Genomic DNA, 16494 nt, shown 5'->3' with positions numbered 1-16494 from the left:
TGAATTGGGAGGGAAAGGAGCACAAAAACAAACCATGGAGAGGAATGCATGCAGTGCTTCTCAGGTGCTGGAAACCACAAGAAGGCAGTGCTGTCGTGCTTTTGTCCTGCTTATAGGTTTCCCACAGGCCACTGGCCTCATCCAGCAGGCTTTCCATGTGTTCCTTTGCTTCCCTTTGCATTGCCTCTGCTCTCCTCCAGCTTTCTCTGCCTGTCTTCAGACAGCCTTCAGAATTCTCAGCATTCACGTTGGAAAGCACAAGGTGTATCCCTGAGCTCTGACCAATTACAGTTTCCTAGGGAGGTTTACCTGTCAATGGCAGCTTTCAAATTCAACAGCAAATTTAAACCTGTAATTTCTGTTTTAGCTCTAACAAAATTTCCAGGTGCAGACATAAATAAATATTGGTTGAGTGGCAATATAATTTAAATAACTACTCTGCAAATGCAGTAGGCTTATCCCAGGAGATGAAGTCTGCATATTTGCAAGCAAATATTCCACAGCCATTGTCATTCAACTGCTGTGGAATTCCATGTGGTTTCACACCATAAAGTGTCCATTAGGAAGCATTTATGTCTAGTTTTCTGCTGGCTTTGTTTACCTCCTGCAGAAACTGTACCAGTCTCTTACAAATCATGTGGCTGTTTTGTACCATCATATATTTGGCAGTCTCTTTCTTCATATTTATAACTACTAATGCCTAATTTCCGCCAATATGAATGGGACAAATCAACTTCCTTCATCCATCGCATCACTACATTGTAGCATTGAAAATTTAGCGGGGGGGGGGGTTAGAAGAAAGCATGGAAAGCATAAAAAACTGGAAATTGTTTATTTCTCTCCACCAGAATATCCATCTTGAGGTTTAATGGCCGCACCATTGGGACACTGCTGATTTTTTAAATGGCTCCACATGTACTGCTCAGTTCGAAGACATCAGTCAAAATGCCATGGCTCAGCCTATTTGCTCTCTCTCTATATACAAATATCCTTGATAAAGTTGTGAAGGCATTCAACCGGTTTGTCCAACCTCATATATTTTCATAAAATCATTGAATTTTAGAATTGGAAGGGCCCCCAGGGGTCATCTAGTTCAACCACTTGCAATGCAGGAATGTCAGCTAAAGCATCCCTGACAGAGGGCCATACAACCTCTGCTTAGAAACCTCCAAGGAAGGAGTGTCCACCACCTTCCCTTTCACTGTCAAACAGCTCTTATTTTCAGAAGTTCTTTCTGATGCTGAGTCAGAATCTCCTTTCTTATAACTTCTTATAATTTCTTATAACTTGAATCCATTTATTCAGGTCCTGGCCTCCAGAGCAGGAGAAAACAAGCTTGCTCCATTTTCCATGTGGCAGGCCTTTAGATATTTGAAGATGGCTCTCATATCTCCTATCATTCTTCTCTTTTCCAAGCTAAACATACTAAGCTCCCTCAACTGTTCCTCATAAGGCTTGGTTTCCAGATCCTTGATCTTCTTGGTTGCCCTCTTCTGCATGTGTTCCAGCTTGTCAACATCCTTCTTAAATTGTGGCGCCCAGAACTAGACACAGTATTCTAGGTGTGGTCTGATCAAGGCAGAATAGAGTGGTACTATTACTTCCCTTGATCAGGACACTATACTTCTGTTGATGCCGCCTAGATTAGCATTAGATTTTTATTGCTGCTCCATCACACTGTTGACTCATGTTAAGCTTGTGGTCTACGAAGACCCCTAGATCCTTTTCACCATCTTATATTTGTGCACCTGTTTCTTCCTGCCTAAGTGTGAAGCCCTATTGACATTCATTTTGTTAGTTTGGGCCTAGTTCTCTAATCTGTCATCTTGAATCCTGATTCTGTCTTCTGCAACATTAGCTACCCCTCCCAGTTTTTGTCCTTCTATCTCAAGTAGAGAGTGTCTTCTGCATGAAGATCCATTCTGCACCAGCCTTAATCCAACAATAGGCCGAAAACTGCTTTGCACTGTTTCCTGTACAACTAAGTTTTCAGTTTCTGAAGATTTTTCTGCTACTGTCATTGAGCTGTTTACATCTCTTAAAGTTTATTAAAGTATCAAAGTTTCTGACACCATTTCTTGGTGTCTCAAATGAAGCGACATCTATTTCTACACACTGGCTGGGTTTTAGTGGACTGGTTTTAGGGCTGAAGAAAAAAACCCTGCTGAAACTTCCCCTGAGGGAATAAGAATGGGATTCAGCAGAGTGAGCTTCAAGGTGCCAGATTAGTGGAATACGGTCAAAGAAAATTAATTTGATATTCAGAAATGGATAAATGATGAGCAACGATGACATGAAGATGGGATGGGAAGTATGTATAGCTATCTTCACAAGAGCTACATGCTATCTGCAGTTTCAAGACACTGGCCATGGGCTCATAGGTCAGCAACCATCTCAATTTCTGGCTTTGTCTAATCACAGCTTTCCAGCACATTCAGTTTAGGCAGACTATTGTTGAAGAGACTCAGAGATGGAGGAGAGAACTGGTGCAGAAGAATGGAGAAGAGTACAGGTGCCGGGTTCTGCCCAATTTTGAGGGGGCTGGCCTGCGTCTGTGTAGTGATGTGAGGTGAGAATATTCTCCAGAATATATTCTCGAGAACGAGAATATTATCTGCTAGAAAATTCTCTGGAGAATATTCTCCACAATCTGTAAATGTTCTAATGTTAAGAACCAGTTTTACAACCCACATTTAAAAAATCTAGTAAATAATAAGTCAAGCTGTGATATTGCCAGTGTAAGTAATGTAAGTCATGTCTGTGACATCATGCGGTGGGTGGAGGCCTGAGGGAAACCATCAGGGAGTGCTCTGGCCTTGAGCCTTTGCCTGGCACAAGGATAGAAGCACCTCCCTTGTGGATCCCTCCAACATGATATCCCACCATCAAAAGGGGGGCAAGTTACCCTTCTGCCAAAGACTAGAGACTTATCCAATGCCATAAGCACCAGAAGCTATGACAATTGCTATGAGGAAGGCCAAACCCTCAGAAGGGCCCAATTTGTCTGATGGAGAAATTTCTCCCTGGCCCTGAATACGATGACCATAAGAACCATAGCAAGGTCAATCCAGGAACAGCACAGTTGCAAAGCAGAACACTATATAATGAATTATGGGGAGGGTGGGAGAGAAATCTGAAGCCAACTGTGGTCTCAGGCTGAGACCAACCTGGCTTTTCCTCCTCAGGAAGTGGACTTGAGTGAGGACTCCAGGAGTCTGACTCAGCCCCCCCCCATGGCAATGCCCCCAAGTCCACCTATGATTGGTCAAAGATTGCAGGCAGGTGAATTTGAATCCTGGGGCCATTGGGAGAGCCTATAGTGTTTCCCGATGACCACCGGAGCCACACCATGGGACAGAGGATGGCAGTGGAGGCGGCACCAGACCGCAAACACCGGGCTGCTTCTTTTCATGCTTTCTGTGTAACTGTGAAGCTGGAGTTCATGTGTTTCAGATACGCAGAAGGCACACAAAGAGAGGGCACAGCGGTAACTCCTTCTTCATATCTCTTACTTGTTTGCAATGTGCAAATCCACTCACAAAGTACTATTTCAATTAGCAATCCTGCAGCATGCTAACCAACAAAGAGTCCAGTCATCCCAAGAGCTTCACCCTTGCTAGTAGCATAGGAATACAGTCATACCTCGGAAGTCAAGTGGAATCTGTTCCGGAAGTCCGTTCGACTTCCAAAACGTTCAGAAACCAAGGTGCGACTTCCGATTGGCTGCAGGAAGCTCCCGCAGCCAATCGGAAACTGTAGAAGCCGCGTCAGACATTCAGGTTCCAAAGAATGTTTGCAAACCAGAACACTCACTTCTGGGTTCGCAGCGTTCAGCAGCCAAAACCTTTGAGTCGCAAGGCATTCGAATTGCGAGGTACGACTGTACATCTAAGCACAACATTCATTCCTTGTGTGAAAACTGTTGCTATCTTTTAGCTAAGTGCATCAACTTTGCTGAATCATCAGGCCTTAGAAATTGTGGAGCTGTTGGACAAATCTTATAAGGAAGCCAGCTTTTTATTTATATGACCTGCCCTCGGGGCATCATATTGTAATCAATACAGTTTTTAGGACACCCTCACCCCCAGCATTCCCAAATGTGGCAATCAATATCACTTATCTGATACTGTAGTGTTTTCTCCTTGGGCAAAAGAATTTCAATAAGGATGGATTTGTCTAGCTGCCACAAACCACTACATGCCATCAGCTTGTCTTGACTGATCTGATTCTTTGTGTTAGGATGGCGTTGCCTGACCAAGGTCAACAGTGCTGCTACCTAGGGCTAAAGGATCCCCATATTGATCAAAGGGTAAGGTAAAGGGACCCCTGACCATTAGGTCCAGTTGTGACCAACTCTGGGGTTGCGGCGCTCATCTCGCTTTATTGGCTGAGGGAGGCCCCGTACAGCTTCCAGGTCATGTGGCCAGCATGACTAAGCTGCTTCTGACAAACCAGAACAGCGAACGGAAACGCCGTTTACCTTCCCACCAGAGCGGTACCTATTTATCTACTTGCACTTTGATGTGCTTTCGAACTGCTAGGTTGGCAGGAGCAGGGACCGAGCAACAGCAGCTCACCCCATCACGGGGATTCGAACCGCCGACCTTCTGATCGGCAAGTCCTAGGCTCTGTGATTTAACCCACAGTGCCACCCACATCCCTCATCAAAGGGTAAGTTGACTTTAATTAGTAAAGTATGTTCTAGACAGATGTGTTAAAAATAGGGCTAGAAATGCACTCTGTGCATTTGCAGATGTACAATGTTATTTGCTCACATATTTAAGGTGGAGGCCTGATAGTCAAAACAGGTCTTATCACTGGACCCCCTCTGGGCCTTGGCTCAGATTTAATCACAGCAATTTGTATAGTGTCTGTTTCATCCAAGCATGTGAAGACTCTTGAGCCTCTCTCACCTCTCCCAGCCTTTAATCAGGGTTAAGAATTCTGAGAATACCTGCTGATAGCAAGCGGATGCTGATTCTGCCTGTAGCTCAACGTTTTAGGCTTCTAGGCTGGTGAATGAGACTCTTATCAAGCAGCAAACAGATTTAGAAAGGCAGTCACTTGGAAGCATCAATTCTGCAAACTTCTGGGATCACTGACTACCGTTTCTTTTAAGCTCCACTAATAAGTACATCAAGAACCCAAAGTTTTTGCTTCAGTAAGTTGGTTGGAACATTAGGATTTATACCTCTTTTCCCCCATTTGTGAATTGGTTAATCAGGCAAGTTGCCATTTCTTTGTTCCAGAAGAGAATACTCTTCATTCATTGTGCAATTTAATGGTGAAGACACTGGTATCATGGCAGTTTACCTCATACCGAGTTTCTGCATTTTTCTTTTGTATGATGACTTTCCTTCATTTGACAGATGCTTTATTAAATTAATGATAATAATGATAATGATTATAAAAAGCAACCCTGGGCATTATTGGTGCCTCTTTGCAGTCTTGAAACTGCTGTAAAATATTTTTGACCATAGTATTTGAAAACTCTAATTGCATGTGAGTTGGTTCTTTTGTAAATAAATAATACAAAAGAAACAGATTAATCTAAGTTATTGCATAAGCCAGTGCAATGGGACTTTCACTCCCTCTCCTCCACCCATGTGCCCCACACATACTATCCAGATCTGCTCAGGAGGGTCAGGATATCCCCCCAGAACAGTGTGTGGGGAGATGGTTCGCTCTGGTAAGTGGAGATTCTTGCACTGGTGGAATGATCACGTGCGTGCGATGTTCCAGTCCCCACCCACTTGTGGACCAGCCTAAGATACTGGAAGAAAGTGCTGACACACTTCCTATGCTGAGACTCCTGATCCAGTAAATACAACCCACATCTGGAAGCTGACCTTCACATCTGGATTCCCTTCAAACTGTGCCCTATACACAGAAAGGAATGCTGAACATACTCCTGCATCCAATCTTGTCTGGGCCAGGAGAAAATGCAGATGCTACTGCTCTTGGTTTTTTCTAAGAATGTGCATTTTATTTAATTTTTTTCATTCAATTCATGTGGGACTACTTGCCAGGAAAGAGCATAATATTTGACTTTATGACGCATGAGGCTACCGTGTAAATATTTGTCTGTTCCTTCCTTATTTCCCATTCACATCTAGCTCTTTCTAGGCTCAGGGCAGCTTACATTTTAAAGCCATATTATCCCACTTCCTTCATGGAGTTCCTACCTACTGAATCTGCTAACCTGTTTCTCCTTAAACCTCCTGTAAATTTAAGATTTTGCCATTTTAAACACTAAACAAATGCACTTCCCATACTATTATTCATAGAAAACCCCAAACTTTTTCCTTTTTAAAAACTGCCTTTTCGCGATCATTCTCAGTACTTCTCTGAATTCAACTATCTTAATCCATTGTATATCCAATCAGAAATCTGGCAGCAAACGCTTCTCTGTCATGGAGATACAGTGGTGTGAAAAACTTCATCTGCTGAATTTATTCTTCCAGCCCTGGCCAAAAAAAGTTGCTAGAAGTCAGTGTGGTGGTGCTGGTGGTGGAGAAGCCAGTTCCAGATGACAGGAACTGTGGGAAATGGCCTTTGCCAAGAAATTATTGTGGCTGGGAGTCCTGGAAGACCCTGCCTTGCAGGCCTTTTCCCACCTGGCCTGGGAGGGCAGGGCCCTCACTAACTCCAGGTTATCTTCTGCTCCAAAAGGTAGGACCTAAACCGATGCCTTCAAGTTACAAGAAAGGAGATTCCGACTAAACATCAGGAGGAACTTTCTGATAGTAACAGCTGTTCATAGGTGGAATGGTCTCCCTCTGGAGGTGGACTCTCCTTCCTTGGAGGTTTTTAAGCAGAGGTTGGATGGCCACCTGTCAGGGATGCTTTTGTTGAGATGTTTGCATTGCAGGTGGTTGAACTAGATGACCCTTGCGATCCCTCCCAACTCTACGATTCTAATCCTAAATCTGTAGGGATTGCAGCTATTTGATGTATGTCAAACCCAGATCAGGCTTGACCTCTGTTATCCCTCCAGCAGATGGGCTGGAGGAGTTGGTGACTACACAATGTCAAGCCAAAACTCACATTTGTAATCAGTAAAGTTGTGGCCTAATTTTAACTCAACAGTGTTGTCTGTGTCTATGTTTACTGTTACAGCCGATGGTGGCAGGTACACGGCCCCTGGGCATGAAAGGGAATGAGCATTAATTTGTCTCCTTGTGAAGAAGCCATTTAGCATTAGACATACTTAAGTGTTATGCAGGTTATCACTAGCCCACTGACCGGTTAAATGGGTCATGTGTTGTGAGTGCCACCTCTTCAGAATGCTCCTAAGAAAAGATTCCTCTTCTATCTTCACCATCCCAAGATGAGCACTAAGGGATCCATCATCATATATAATCATGTGTAACTCAAGTGTCTGAGTACCAGTCCTTACATAACCAAATCAGCACTATCCATATACCAGAGGAAGGTATCAATAGGCTTGGTGGAACCCAAAGGTTTGGAGAAGTACCAAAATACAATATATTTTACCCCCCAAAAAATCACCAAAACCTGGAGAAAAGCTTGCATAAAGATTTTTGGAATCTGAATAACATACTTTTATTATCCAGATACCTTGCACAGACCATTTGAAAAAGGCTGTTGCCACAAGGCTCTTGAAACATGTAGCACAGCAGAAGCAGTCTCAAATCCCTAGATTTGAAAATCCAGATTCTCCAACCAGAATTGGACCAAAGAACAAAACAAGGTCAACAAGAGACAGGGCTTCTGAAATACCAGTTTGATCTGGGAAAGGCATGACTGACACTAGACATCTGAACTTCCAATTAGTAAGTAACTAGAGGATAGCAAGTTTCTGGGTGGGGTTTTTTTGGACAGAATATACAAAAGAAATGCAACATACTGTACATTGTAGTAAGCCAAGACCATTTTTCAGGATTTTAAGCATTGCAAAATGTAGGGTTGCCATATTTCAAAAAGTAAAAACCAGCACACCCTGAAAACTCCTGAGTTTTTTTAAAGGAAGACCCCAAAATTGTTGACTTTTTTTTTTTTAGGAAACCACCAAAATTATTGAGCTTTTTTAAATTGAAAGCTACAATAATTTAGTTTTGGAGCTTTTTAATGCATTTTTGGCACAATATAACCCCTGTTGACAGTTTTCCAGGACATTTGCCTGATTTCTGAAAAATAATCCAGGACACCATTTTCGGAGGCAAATTCCAGGACATGTCCTGGAAAATCAGGACATATGGCAGCCTTAGTAAAATGGCACCTCCTCAAAATGGCCTGTGTCAGTCAAATGCTTCACTTAGGAAACACCCAAATACGCCAGACCAGGCCAGAGTCACTGTCCAAAATATGCATGTTGGTATTGCGTCTTTCCAGGATATTTCTAGTATCATTTGCTTATCAGCTTGCTATTCAAAATACCTGCCAATCAAATCCAAGTGACACAAAACAAGAATACTGAATTGCTGGGAAATGCAACAAAAGTTTCTGCCAAGCTGCGGCTCTTACACCTTGATCATCACAATAGTGATTTACTCTTGTGAAGAAGCAAAAAACCCAAGAACTGCAGTTTTCATCCTTGTCTCTGGAACTAAATTGATTAAGGTCATTTCCTAGGTAGGCGCGAACTCTTCTTTAACAATTTAAGAAAGGGAAAGGAACAAAGGGAAAGAGGGAGAGATGTCATTATTGCACAAACATTAAATCTGCTTGGATAGCTCAGAATATAAGTTGGCAAGGCAACATAACTTGGTTTGAACAATAAACCTGTTATGTCAGTAGTTCTGCTATGTATGAAAGAAACCAGTTTCAATATATCATGCTGAATTTACTTCCTTTCAGCCTTTCATGGCCAAGTATTTGATGTTAATCCTTTCAGTGCTGCAATCGATACGGTGACCTTACTTAAAGGTTTCCTGACCTTTGGTGTTAACAGTGTTGTGCTGTTAAAGTGTAATTTAATTCTTTCTCTTTATTCTGAAAATAGTACAGTAGAGAGCATCGATGTGTTTTTGTGGTGTGTAAAGTAAAGGAAAACTTATCAGTCATCAGGTTGTGCTTCAAACTACTGGATAGAAGACGGCTGAGTGGGGGAAAACATATACAGGTCAGGGGGCAAATTCCCAGCTGCTTTGTATCATCGTTGCTCCATTGATTGGCTGTTTTCTGTTGAAAACTATACACTCAGCTCAGGATTTAACCTATTGAATATTTAAAAACTCTCTTTGCTAGAATGTGTTCACACGGCAATCAGTCAATAACTCACAACACCAGGCAAAGACTTGTACACGTGAAATGGACTTCACATCTACTACAGTATTGCAAACAGGCCTGTTGTATCAGCTGACATCACTGAAAACACAACACCTTTCAATGGAGTCAGCTCACAATTTTGGAAGTTGGTCACTAACTCTTCAAGTGATGAAATGTGGAATGTTGCCCAATATGCATATGAACCAGTCCTAGGACAATGGTAAACAACAGAATTTCAAGCTCTATTCAGATAAGACCACTCCCTTTTCCTGGGGGTGGAGTTGTGGGAGAGCACCCGGGACCTCCCTGTGACTACCAGCCATGTCTGGCGGCCATCTTAGGTGAGGCACGTGGCTCTGCCCCTTGTGCCTCTCTGGAGGCCATTTTGGATGAGGCACGTAGCATAACAAACATTAGTAAATAATAGGAGAGGCAGCTTTTGCCTAAGCAGCTGTGCCATTAATTGGCAGCATACATTTTATGTTATTTTACCCTGGTTGCTTTATTTTCTTCTTCACGGCCCGGTATCTTTGGTTGCACATGGTGCTGGGGAAATCACTACTTTATTACATACCTGCTACATACATACATGCATACATACATACATTAAAATCCCTGCTTTAATTTCTTTTCATTTGCCATTGCTGCAACCCAGCATGGGGCTGTCGTCGGTTAGGGTAGCAACAACAACAACAAACAAACAAATAACAGAATACAGAAATAAATAGGTGTTTAGTTGCATTGGGGATTCCGTTTGAATTGTTGGTCTTCTTGCTTTCAGTTGCTTTGCCTCTTGTTATTGCCAATAACAGATTTAGAAGTGACTGTAGGCAATACTAAATGGTCTACCAGGACGTATTTTCCACTGATTTTGTTTCTAGGTCACTGCTGCGGGTCAGTGTAGACAATATTGATTTATCACATTAACCAAAAAATAAATAAAATTAATACTGTAAATGGATTAATCAAAATAATATAAAACATAGATAGACACAGGTAAACAATATTGAGTTGTATAGCTGCCAGTCAGTGTGGACAATATTAATACAGACGGCTGCTGGGTTGCTGCCAATTGGTGTAGACAATACTAATTCTGTATATGTGGCTTGCCACTGTCCAGTATTAGCAATATCACCCTGACCCCCTTGAAGCATTGCTGCCATGGGGCATAGACAGGAGCAAACTACTGTTATTGCTTGTGGTTTTGGTTGTGGTTATTTGTTTGTTTAACAATTTCTTTATGTATTATACAACTGGATTTAAATAACAATAACAATAATAATAAATTATAATTCGTGCTTAGCCCTTGGCTGCTTAGCCTCAGGCTAAGGTTGGCCTGTGGTCATATGTGTCTATTTGCTGGTTTAATGATATTTTGGTTGTGCCATTTTTAGGATATTATTGCACGATTAAGCAGTGCAGGTTACTGCAGACCAGTGTGGGTAACACTGAGCCACATAGCTGCCAGTGAGTATAGACAATATTGGGCTTGATTCCTGGTCAGCATGTGGATTTCCATCACAAAGCCGCCATATATCAAACTCCATGGGTGACTTGCCTACGGTGGCGGAATGCTCTCCAGCAAACATCAGGCATGAGGGATTTCCTTTGCTTTTTGCCATATGAGCAAGGCGCCTTTCGGGGAGGCCAGAAGTTCAGCTCACAAACTCTCGAGGAACCCTTGGATCATTTCCCAAGGTTTTAGAATACTAGTTTTGTCCCCCCTTAACTCAAAGGATCTGCCTAGACAGAAGTCAGTTAGGGAGCACTGATCTGGACACTGTGGCTCAGTCCTCATGCCTTCCCCCAGAGAAGTGGCATCCCTTAAGGATACCATCTCTCCATTGCTCCCTCTTAGGAAAGTTACTCCGGCAGGTTCAATGGCTTGTGGGGCATCTGAACTTGGCTTGCCATGCGGTCGCCCCTCTGTGCCTATTTAGCAAGACTCACGGCCTTTCCAAAACAGTCGTGGAGGACTTGAGGGTATGGCTTAGGTTCCTATTTTAATATAAGGAACTCTCCCTTTGGTAGGATAATATGAGGGTGTTTAATGATTTCCAGGTGAAATCTGATGTGGCAGGCACAACAGAGGCCAGTCAGCTGGGGGGGTGGGTGTACCTCCATCACACGTGCCTTAACCTTCTTGGATTTTCACGGTAGTTGTGTCTGTCCACCTCTGCCTTGAGGACTTCAAGGACCGGCGGGTTTGTTTCTGGAAAGATATTCAAGCCGTTGTCAATGTCCTTTTCAGGCAATCTTCGTGCTCTGAGAGGGTAGCACAGCTGTTCCACTCCTTTGTTCTGTTGTGTTTGGATTCTAACATCGTTTTCCCGCCATGGGTGACGGAGGGCCAATCACCTAATCTCAGCCCAACCTACCTCACAGGGTTGCCATGTGGATGGAGTCGGGCAGAGGAGAACTATGTACGCCACCCCAAGCCCCTTGGTGGAAAAGTGGGATAGAAATGTAAAATTAAATTAAACTATTAGACGTTCCTGGGTACTCCATGGGCAGCTGCCTGGGGCTTCCAGAATAAGTCAAGAGTCTCCTGGATCACAAGGCGTGGCATGAAATGGGAAGAGTTTATGCCAATTGTGATGGCCAGAGCTATCTAGCATGGCCCACCAGACACTTTGATTGTTGAACGTGGAGAGAACTTGGTTCTAAGGAAGGGCATTGTCCTAACCTGGAACTTCAAAGAGGACTGTGATAAGCTGGCTGCCTTGTACCCAGATTCGCCTTTAATCTGGTCCCAGCTATTGGAGAGGCATTGTTGGCATGACTGCCCTCACCCGGCAGCAATAAATGGCCAAGAAAATTGCTAATTGTACAGTGGCAAGGAGGTGCAACTATTGAATAGTCAGGTGACAGAGTTCCCCACCAATACTTTTGACCAGGAGGCCTTGTTTTGCAATGATGGCATTCAACTTTCTGATATGGGAAATTATATTTGGCTGGCCAATATCGTTAAGGGCATTAGGGATTGGTTGCAGGTGTGAGGGTGTTGGCAGCAAGCCTTTGGGGCTCAAGTGGTGGTTAGGCATTGGGTAAGTCTTGTTCACGGGATCCGGGGACGTGGTTCCTGTCCCGAAGCCTAGGCGTGGGCTAGGCCATGGCACGACCCCATTGGGAACCCTGGGGGTGCTCTTAATTGATGTATATCATAGGGCTCCCCCACTGGTGGTTGACCCTTCAGAGACTTCCTGCAGATGGGTAGGAGTCAGGCTATAGTCTGGTTTCACCCAATGCCTAATCCAAAGCGCTCACATCTGTAACCAATAAAATTGTGGCCTTATTTATCCCATTAACTCAAAATATTTGTGTCTGTGTGTTTATTACCTAAGGGGAACTGGAGACCCCAGGGCCTCGCCATACAACTCCATGCAGAGTGAATGCATGAAGAAGTAAGCAAGATTGCATTCTCTGTCCCCAGCCACCGTGAAAGTCAGAATGGACAGCTGTATGCAGAAAGGCTCTGTACACACAACCGAGGAAACCGTGTTTTGCAGGGTTCTTGATCACACACCTATATGTTCAGGTTCTATTCACTCCTTTAGTTGGACAGGTTGGGTGCTTTTCTTTCCTCATGTATGTTCTTAACATCCTTAATCGTTTGTCAAATATTAACAGCTAAGTCTGCAGGGAGATGTTTTCACGTGCTGCTGTGTACCAGGCATTCCTTCCCTGTGAAAAGCATTCAGAAACTAGCCAGGAAGGAAGGAAGGAAACAGGCAGACAGGTAGAGCAATACCCTTTAAGCAGGTTCTCAGGAGCTGGGTTGCAGATCTAGATGCGGTGTTATTTTAATTGTATGATATAAAATATTATCTGGTTTTTGTTACCCAGCCTGAATTCACAGTTAGAAATCTAATGAATAAAAAGCCTTCATAATATTTTTCGTCTTAAGTTTCTTGCCTTCCTTGATGTTATCAGTTTTCTCATGACTTCAAACCCTGTGATGAGCATTTGTGCACAGAAACCAGACATTGGGAAAACTCCAGAATTAAATTTGAATGAAAATGCCCGAAAGTAAGGATCTTAAAACGTATAAGAGCAGTCCAGGATGTAGCTTGAAATGGAGAGGGTGAAAGCCATAGAGATTAAGAACAGATGGATAATAGAAGAAAGGGAAGAAATTCTGCTCAGGAGAGATGAACACCTCCAGGCTGCTCATCTCCATACCATGGGACCCCAGTCACTGAAATTACTTTGGTTTACTACTCCAATTACTATTATTAGGCTGATTTTCAGCATTTTTAAATGACACGGGCCTTGCTCAGTTTGTACCTTCAAATATGCTCCACTGGCAAGTTTTAAAGATGGGGGAGGGGACCTGGGGCTCAGCTCTAATCTCTCCTTGCCCCCCCCCCCCACCTTAGCTCAGGCTCTTCTTAAATCCCCAGAGAGCTGCCTGGCCCAAATGTTAAACGGAGCCCATTCAGAATGGATGGCAGCTAACTGTGATAGTAAAAGTGTGATGCACATTAGCAATGTCTTCTGCCTAGCACATTGTTCACAGCTGATTTATTTCTTACTTGTGAGAAAATTTAAATGGTTTTTATGCCCAGTGAACTCATCACAAGATGGTATCTAAAGTCAGCAATATTCCATCCAGGAATTGATGGGTAAAAGAGTAGCACGCCTGTAAATCTCTGGAACCTTTCACAGTAGGTTATCTAGATGATCGCCAAGGAAATTTTATTAGTAGCCACGTGGCAACATCTGAAGATAATTTATGGCTGATAAAGCTAAGAAGGCTGTATTTGTAAAATAGGACTGCATTGCACATTATCAAAAAAAAAGAAGATGAATTTTCAACTGAGTATCATCTCTACATTTGGTGTATGAGGAATCATGATGCTTTGGAATGCTGCAATAAAAAGAATTCAACAAAAAGGAATGTCAGCTTTGGTTTTCATATGTTTTTAACCCAGTTGCTTGGTGACCAGTTTTAGTAGCCAACATTTTGTTTGGACTTTTGTTTAAATCTTAGAAAACATTTTTTAATTAGAATCCCATGTAATTATGTTTGGATATCCAGAGGTGTCTACACAGATCAACTTACATTAATTTATACTTTTTTGTCTTTAAAGGGCATATGCATCTAACAGTCAAATTAATGTTAAAATTTAAGTCCACAGTCCTGTGGATAGATTATGGACCAGATTCAACTAAGCTGTTCCACTGTTGGGAACTAGTGCAAGAGTTCTCACTAGTGCAATGGGGCTCCCCCTCCCTGCTCCCCAGATATGCCCCCTCCCTCCAATCTGCTCTCAGGGATAGAGAGAACCCCCAGAATAGCATGTGGAGCAAGGAGAGACAAGCTCCTTCCATCGGTCAAGCAGGAATGCTTGCATTGGCAGAATAATCTTTTTACCACTATGCTGAATTTCACAAGCTAAACTGAAGCTTGTGTGGAGGATTACAGCCGTAACCTCTGAACTCTATGTTTTGGAATTGAACAAACCAGTTAATTAAGCATAGTTTGTCAAGTTCAAATGATGTAGCAAAGTGGGATTAATCTAAAATGGAAGCAAAATGTTCTAAACTTCTCTTTGCAGCTGAATCCAAAGATGAGGAGCATATTAATTTGAGGCTCACCAGGACTCATTCTCACAGCACTAAACATTTAGCATTATGTCTGAACCGGTTCAGTAAGTCTAACCACACTGCTAGCATTCACTGTAAGCGTGAACTTCACCAAAACATAGGTATATTGTGGTCACCTATGAGAAAGCGGGGTATATGCACAAAGCCACATTTCAGAATTATAACAAAGATCCCAGACTTTGCACTGTAGATTCCTGATCCCTCAATATTTACAAATCTAGTTCATTGTAGTTGCTTAAAGCTGCTACTAGTGATCGTTTCCTAAAAGTGTGAATAAAATCTCTTCTGTTTTACTCTCTGGCCATGGAGAATTTTTAAGAGCAGTAGTCACCAGATGGCACTACTATACTGTAGGTTGATTCAGTGTTACACTGGAGTAAGGTATCCGAAATCAGTGGGACTGTATACAGTCATCTCTGAGCTATCTAGGTGTAGTAGATTAAAAGCCTTTGGTCATGCAAGTTTTATTGTTAAAGACTGAGCACATCAGTGAGTGAGATCTTTGCAGCCAGTAAAATAATTTGTTCCCCATGTTAACCCCTGCTCAGTTTTTTGTAGGAATATTCCTGAGGGATTCAAATACTGCAGTTGAGTAATGGCTGCAAGTACACCTGCTAGTTTAAAAGGATAAACACTGCCAACTGGAATATGGATTTGGGAGAGGATGGAATAAATAATGGCCCTCTTTTGGGTGAGAGGCAGCTTCTCCCTGGCTGTGCCATATTCATTGGCACAGCTGCAGTGGAGGTGCCCAGGCACTTCCATTGCTTGCTAAGGCACTATATAAACAAAGACACATGACGATGACTCCTTTCCCACCCACCCACCCATGCCCTGTATGCATTCAGAGGAGCCTCCAATGTCTGAAGGCTAACTTCCTTAAGAAACAGCATGGTCCATCCATGATGTCCTTGATATGAGTTCTATATCAGACCATACCTCTGTGAAGCAGATCTCATTAAATCAGACCAGCATGATTACAGCCACAAAGGAGTGATGAGGAGCAGTACACTGGTCTTCTCCAATGGAATGGTTCCCGACTGAGCCTAGTAGACTGGAAGTGGCCAGAAGTGTGAGAGGAAGAAAGACTGGAAGACTCCCAACCAAGTGAGAAAGTCAACCTCTTGGTTACTTGATTTGTGATATTTACTTCATGTGGTTGCTGTAGGGGTTGTGGTTGCTGTCCTTATGGTACGGTTTGATTGCACCATTCAGTGAAGAGAAACCTCTGACCTTCTGCAATGTATAAACGCTGTGGCTTAGTGAATGCCACAGCATGTCTAACTACAAAATGAAGCATTAGCATTCAAAATATAATGTTTGGAGCATCAACATGCGGATGTAAAAACAGCAAGTAAAAAGTAAAAAGGACAAGTAATTTGGAGTTTAAAAATGACAGAGAGGCAGCCATGTTAATCTGTTGCAGCAAAAAACAGAAAAAAAAATTGTGGCACCTTAAGGACTAACATATTCATTAGTCGAAACAAAATAAAAAAAATTCTTCCAGTAGCACCTTAAAGACCAACTAAGTTTGTTATTGATACGAGTATTGGTATGGTATGACTTAGTTGGTCTCTGAGGTGCTACTGGAAGGCATTTTTTAATTTTGTTTTGACTATGGCAGACCAACACGGCTACCTACCTATATTTGTT

The sequence above is a fragment of the Podarcis gaigeae genome (assembly GCF_964106915.1).
Source record: "Podarcis gaigeae genome assembly, chromosome: 1".
NCBI lineage: Eukaryota > Metazoa > Chordata > Lepidosauria > Squamata > Lacertidae > Podarcis > Podarcis gaigeae.
This window is presented reverse-complemented; position numbering follows the sequence as displayed.